The 7250-nt window shown below is 46.2% G+C and overlaps 1 non-coding gene across 1 annotated transcript; it reads left to right on the top strand.

Annotated features, from left to right (window-relative positions):
* The first annotated feature begins 6108 nt into the window (after positions 1 to 6108).
* LOC126074114 (U6 spliceosomal RNA) lies at positions 6109 to 6215 on the top strand. Its single transcript, XR_007516922.1, has one exon. It is a non-coding gene; the product is annotated as a U6 spliceosomal RNA (small nuclear RNA).
* The last annotated feature ends 1035 nt before the right edge of the window (positions 6216 to 7250 follow it).

Here is a 7250-nt window from a genome sequence, read left to right as displayed (position 1 = left end):
TGCCCTACCCCTCTGCACCCGGCAGAATGACCCCAGCCAGGCAGGGCCCCCTGAGTCCAGCCCCCATCACCCGGCTGCCTCTGCCGGCCTGTGCCCTCTGAGGGGCTGCCCACCCTCCCTGCCTAACTCCTCTCTCCCTGACCTCCCTGTCAGGTCAGGACAGTTTCCTGAAGGACAGTTCGGAAATCCCCATCGCATTTCCCCTTTCTTCTCCATAGGGAGTTTTCCAGGGTCTTGGGGGTGGGAGAGATTGTGAGGACCAAAGTGCTTGAGCCTGAGTCCTGGAGGGTGGCAGGTGGGCAGGGGCCGTGGAACTACAGGGTTCAGAGCTGTAAGCCCTCCCAAGACCCACCCCAGAAGCTCCCCGCCACCCCTCTGTGGTCAAGGCCAGCCTCAGCCTCCTCTCAGTTCAACTCCAGCTGGGCAGTGGGGCTCAGAGGCAGAGCAGGCTTGGTCCTTGCCCACAAGTAAAAATTCCAGTCACATGAAGAAGACAAGTCCACAAGCAAAAATTCCAGAGTCAAGTGGTGAGGGCCCTCTTACTGAGCAGCAAATGCCAAGTGGGGCTCTGAAGGATAAATAGAAGCCTGTCTGTGGACAAGGTGGGAAAGGGCTTTTGCTGAGAAGGGGCTTGGGTTGAGAGATGGCCAGAGAGGTACTTGGGGTCTGCTCCTGGGGAGGCATGAAGTGGGGGAAGAGTTTAGTGCTCAGCCAGCCTAGCCGATACTGGAAGGAAGGGGAAGACTCTAGACACGTCCTGTAGGAGGGAGACTACGGCAGAGCAGCTATCAGGTTGTGAAGGCCAGAGTGGACCAGAGTATGGAGAGGAGGCTCCACGGGTCACCCAGGTAGGCAGCACTGAGAGGTGAGGGTTGGGGGGAGGCAGGGAGGGAGCAGAGAGGATGATTTCAGGATGAGGAGGTAGAATCTACAGGACACCGTTGCCAGTTCTCCTGGGGCAGCAATGGGCAGAGAGGATGATGACTCCACGGTCTCATGCTGAGGACAGAAGAAAGCCAGTGAACTGGAAGGGGATGGTTGGAGGGGGGAGTTCACAGCAGCAGGGGCTTCCCAGAGGCTAAGCGGCCTTCCAGAAAGCCACACCTGCTGCTGGGGAATAGGACACAAAGACGCCCAGGCGTCAGCTACTGGTCAGCGTGTCAGGTCCCTTCTCAGACGTCTCACCGGCACCTTAAACTCCACGTGGTCCAGCCACCCTCTGGCTCTCCCTCTCAACTGTCCTCTGGGAACCTCCCCACCTGGGGAAGGTCATCTTCTCCCACCTAAACTCAGGAAGCTGGGGGCAGTTGTGCTTCAAGACTCACCTTGCACCCTTCTGGGCTTGGAGACATTGCCTCCAGAACATTCCTCAAACCCCCTCCTTCCAGGCACTTACCTCCTCCTCAAGCCTGGTAACCCCTCAGCAGCCTCCCACGTGGACTCACCTCCTGCTCTTGCTCCCCCACTCTCTGTTGTCCCGGCAGCAGCTGAGGGGAGGTTTTCAAGCTGTAAACAGATCAAGTCACCCCTCTCCCTACAGCTTCTGGTGCCTTACTCCAGACTCCCAGGCAAGCCCTTCTTGCCTCCCAAATCATTGCCCACTCTCTCTCTGCCACAGCCACACTGGTCTCCTTCAGGTCCCTGCTTATGCTAAGCTCCTGTTCATTCCAGAGCCTTCACACATTCTGTTACTGGAATGCTCCTCCCCATTGGCTTTCTTCATTCTTCAGTAACAATAACACCTCACACCCAGGCAGTGCCTCTGGGCTGCAGGCATTCTTCAAACCTTACGGATATCTATGCTCTCTTAACCCTCACAGCAACTCTATGCGGGTACACAGTAATAACCTCAGGAGCCATTAATAGCCCCACCTTACAGGTAAGGAGATCAAGGCACAGAGAGCTGAGTGTCATGCCAAACCCATATCACCAGTAGCAGCAAATGGCCCTTTGACCCAAACTGTGGGTCCAGAGCTCCTAACCACTACCCTACACTACCTCCCAAGTTTCAGTTCAAGGGGAGAGTCCAGGAAGATTGATTGAAGCTGGGAGGGGTCCTCCCATCCTGGTTCAGTAGAAAAATGGATGACCCTAGCCTTAGAATGGGACTGGTACCCAAGGGAGAGGCCAAGTCCACTACACCATGGAAGCCTTTGGGAGCATCAGGTGCCTCCAGGCCCCAAGGTGGGCAGGCAGGAGCCAAGGCCATCTGCAAAGAGAAGGAGGAAGAGGATCAGTGAGGACATCTGGAGAAGGAGAAAAGGAAGAGAAAACAGCTAAGGAGGTCAAAAGAGAGAAAGACATGAGTGGACAGAGTCACTGGACACAAGGGAGGAGAAAGTTCCAAGAAAGGGTTGCTCTGCAAGGTCAAGATGGCATATAGAAGGTTGCCCAATAATGTCTTAGAGATTGTTAACTAAACAGATATTCCCATTTTCTACCATGGGGATATAAATGGGTATAGCCTTTATAGAAGAAAATTTGGAAGTAAATATTAAAATTTTAAACCATTGCATTATTTGGCCCGGGACGTCCTATTTAGGAATTTCATCCTATAAATAGACTCCTAAGTGTGAAGAGATGCATGTACAGGAATGTACACTGCAGCCTTTATGGTAATAAAGAAAAATTGGAAACGACCTAAGTGTTCATCAAAAGAGAACTGGTTACTTCTCCTCTGGTCGTGGTGTAGTAACACAGCCTGGATTTACCCTTTTGTCATAAAAACTAGCAACTAAAAAATATACAAATCACCTGTTTTCAGACCTTGGGCATTAGGCAAAAGAGACTGTAATCCTCAAGAAAAGGGGAGCAAATTAGTTGAGCTCTACAATCATTCTACCATTCTACAAGGGGCACAGTCCAGACTGCAGAGCAGGGAGGGGGTCCCAAAAAGATCAAGGCAATCTTGCAGAGTTGAGGGGTTCAGGGAATCTTAAGCAGATGGACATTGCAAGCAGAGTTCCAGAAAAGAGGGAACTACACAGGCAAAAAGCTCCAGAAACCTACATAAAAGTCTTTTTGACTCCTCGCTGAATAAAAAGCTGTGCATGTGAAGAACAGTGAACCACTAGGAAGCTGCGAACTCAAGGCTGGGAAACATCTGAGTTCTGGCCAGCCAGACTAGAGAGTCTTCATTCAGGCCATTCAGTAGAGAAGCAAGAAAGGCCATGTGTTATTAGTGGACTTAAACTACCCCCCAAAGCAAAGGCTACTCAAATCTGCTCTAACGAAGCTTAAAAATCAGTTACAAAACAATCAGAGTGAACAAAAAGTAACTTAACTGTATGCCAAAACAAAATACAATACTCCTTAAAGGAAGACAAAAGAAATCCAGATAATCAAAAGTATAAAATTTATAAAGTCCAGCATCCAATCAAAAATAACTAGACGTGCCAAGAAGCACAAAAATGTGACCAAGAAAAAACTAAGTCAATAGAAATAAACCCCAAAATTATAGCAATGATTGAATTAGCAGACAAGGACCTTAAAATATACGTATATCCAAGGCACACCAATTGGTCTCTATTTGCCTGGAGCAAAAAGGAAGAAGGAGAGTCAGGAATAGGAGGATGAAATGAATGTGTGGTTAATTGCCTCCATGAATAATTGCCTCTTTTGCCATGAGACTAGAAGAACTCGATGGCACCCAGCTACCATTACTGAACATTTTGAGTTTATGTTAATGGAAGACTAACAACTCAGAAAAAAGAGAGTGAGAATGGTTGTACAAGTCAAAAAATATAATTAATACCACTGAATTGTACATACAGAAACTGTTGAATTGGTGTATGTTTCCTGTGTATATTCTCAACAACAAAAATAAATTAAAAAAATATATATATATGCATAATGATGAAGGAAATGGAAAATATAAATAGGGACCAAGTGGAACTTTTAGAGGTGAAAAATAGATTTCAAATGAAAAATATGCTGGATAAAATTAACAACAGATTAAACACATCAAAAGGAAATATTAGTGAATTTGAGGATATAGTAATAGAAAGTATTCAGAATGAAATACACTCAGAAAAAAAAAACGAGCAGAGTTTCAATGATTGCTGTAAAATATCGAGAAATCTAACATGAACGTAATTGGAATTCCAGAAAAAGAAGAGAGAGGGGTAAGAACAGAAAACTTATTTGAATGTGGGGTTAGCAACCAATGTCACAAGACAGTACGTGTATTGTTTAATAAGAAAATAATTTTCTCTGTAAACCTTCACCTAAAGCACAATTAAAAAATAAATAAAAGAATATTAATGGATAGGACATGTAGCAGGAGCCATGACCCAATTGGTTGACTCTCATTATCTCCTATAAAAGTCTTGCCCGTGAAGCCACCATCTTTCTGGAACACATACTGAGGTGGTCCAAGGAAGAGAACATTTGCTCCCTATACAAATTCTTACCATCACTGCTTAAAGAAATCCATCAAGAATGGCAAAAAAAGAAAAATTATTTGAAGAAGTAATAGATAAAATTTTTCTAAATGTGAAGAAAACTATAAACCTACAAATCCTAGAAGTTCAACAGACAGTAAGAAGGATAAACAAAGGGGAATACACACAAAGGCAAATTATGCAAAATTCCTGAAAAACAGTAACAAAGAGGAAAGTTTTAAATCTGTCTGAGATTTTTAAAAAATGCCTTCTATACAAAGAAAAGATGAGACTTACAGCAGACTTCTCATCAGAAGCAATGCAGTTCAGAAGACAATGGAAGAACATCTTTAAAGTGCTGAAAGAAAAATCCGCCTTAAATTTCCATACATTTTTCAAACCTGGAAGCAAATTAAAGGCTGAGGGCTTACATTTTAAAAATTTCAAAAAGCTGAGATAATTCATTGCCAACAGTCCTGCATTACAAGAAATGCAGATGGATATTTACATTGTAAATGAACCATTGGAACACACAACAACATGGCTAAACCACGCAGTTATACCGTGTTGTGTTGTATGACTCCATTTACATAAGATTCTGGAACACATGTAATCTAGAGAGAGAGAATACAGATTGGGGTCTCCTGAGACCAAGGGTGGTGATTGAGTGGGAACGGGTTCCAGGGTCCCTTTAAGAATGACGATGGAAATGTTCTATATAATGAAGAAGATGGTGGTGGTTACACAAGTGTAAACATTTGTCAAAACTTGACAAATTGCACACTTAAAACAGGTGTACTTAAAAAAAACAGGTGTACTTTATTGTAGTTGAGTCATAACTCAAAGGAGTTGACTTTTTAAATGTAGGAACTGACAATAAATTACTTGTTCACTTGGGTCCCTCTGCACACAATAGGCACAGACACAGGGCTGCAGGAGTTGCTGTGTGTGATAAGTCACAGGAGCAGGCTAGGATGATCGAGAACCCACTGTGGGCCTTGCCCCGGCCCTGAGCAACAGGGAGCCCAGACCAACCCCAAGAAAGGCCCTGGCATGTGCCCAACTCCTCAATGACAGGATGGCACCTTGCCCTCGACAACGTGCCAGGGCTTCTCCAGCACCGTCTCCTTCCTGTGCCCATTCCTCTGCAGGGTCCCATCTCATTCTGCTCTACCCTGAATCCAGCCTCAGCAAGCCCCGGCCCGTGCAGCAGCCCCCCCCCCCCCCACATGGCCCTGCCTGCATCCACTTTCCTCAATCCAGTGTGTCACCCAGCGTCACACGTTTGGTCTGTCTGTGCCTCCTTCCCTTGTCTGTGTCCCCAACAGAATGCAAGCTCCCCAAGGACAGGAAACTTTCTCTCCTCTCACGCCCATGTCCCCCACCTCTTGCCCAGTTCAGGAACTCAGCACACATCATTGAATAATATGGCAAAGGGACAGCAGCCCCCCGAGCAGGAGCGGGTCTGGTGCTCACAGCCAGACCTTGGTGATACCCTGTTGAATATGAACTAGTTCACGGACCATCCACCGCAACAAGGCCACTCATGCACAAAAGCAAAACTGTTTCATGGTCACATCCGAATTCAGAACACAAATATGATCCAGGTGCCAAAGATGACAGACACCCCCCTCCCTGGCTCATACCCATGATGGCTGCTTCTTTACCCATCACAATTTAGCCCAGGCCTAGTCTTCCCACCTGCTAATAAGATTTAAGACACCCGGTGCTCACTTTGGCAGCACATACACTAAAATTGGAACAATATAGAGAAGATTAGCATGGCCCCTTCGCAAAGATGACACGTGAATTCATGAAGCCTTCCATACTTTTCCTAAAAAACAAAAACACACTTGAGGAACGTGTTTCTTAGTTCAGTCAAATATACTAGACCAAGTGGGTGGCTCCTGTCCAAAAGTAAGACAAGAAGGCAGGAAGGAACAGGAACTGGACCAATGGACATAGGGAAGCGGGGGAAGGGGGAGCATGCTGGCATGTTGTGGGGAATGCAACCAATGTCACAAAACAATATGTACATAAATTTTTGAATAAGAAATTAACCTGAGCTGTAAACTTTAACCTAAAGCACATTAAAATTAAAAACAAAAATTTTTTTTCAAGGCACGCAGTCATGGAATTTCCCTGATCCTGACGGCACCAATCCCAAAGACTTGCGTTCTTGAACCCACCCTAAAAACCTCCCAACACAAGCTCAAGTCCTAGGACGAGTCCTGTCTAGCACCCTCTACTGAGCTGCCCACAGTTCCCCACAGGTGATTTCTCTCCGTAACAGCAATGAATGCAGGTTGTTAGAGCACAGATGTGCTCCCTGGTGGCCTTTGGTTGGAGGGCTTTGGCAAATGTCGGAATTCTTCAAGTGAAGTCCATACAGCTGCTCTCTTTCTCTTACTAATGTAGGTCACCTGGGAGCATAGTTCTGGGGAGTTGATTTCCTAAAAGACCCTAGACACCCACATGTGTGCACGTGAACATGCATGCACACTCATGCACGTATGCACACATATATACACATGCAGCCACATGCTTGCACAAATATACATATGTGTACACACCCACGCATGCACATGCATGCATACACCCACATATGCGTGCCTGTGTTCACACATTGCATGTACATGCCCACACATGCACACACATACCTGCACACACAACCCAGGTGTCATGTGGGAAGGGCAAAGGGCTTGTGTCAGGAGGATGGTCTACCTCTACATCTCCCATCTGGGCTGCCTAAGCAGAGGCCATGGGCCCAGAACATTCTCCAATCAGGAGGCTGGGAATTGGTCTCTCTTTTTCTTTTCCAGTCCCTTCTCCTTTCAGAGAAGCCTTTTTCTCTGGCACACAGTAACT

This window comes from Elephas maximus, chromosome 3, assembly GCF_024166365.1.
Source record: "Elephas maximus indicus isolate mEleMax1 chromosome 3, mEleMax1 primary haplotype, whole genome shotgun sequence".
In the NCBI taxonomy this organism is placed as follows: Eukaryota; Metazoa; Chordata; class Mammalia; order Proboscidea; family Elephantidae; genus Elephas; species Elephas maximus.
Note: the sequence above shows the minus strand (reverse complement) of the source record. Positions and strands in the feature narration are given on the sequence as shown.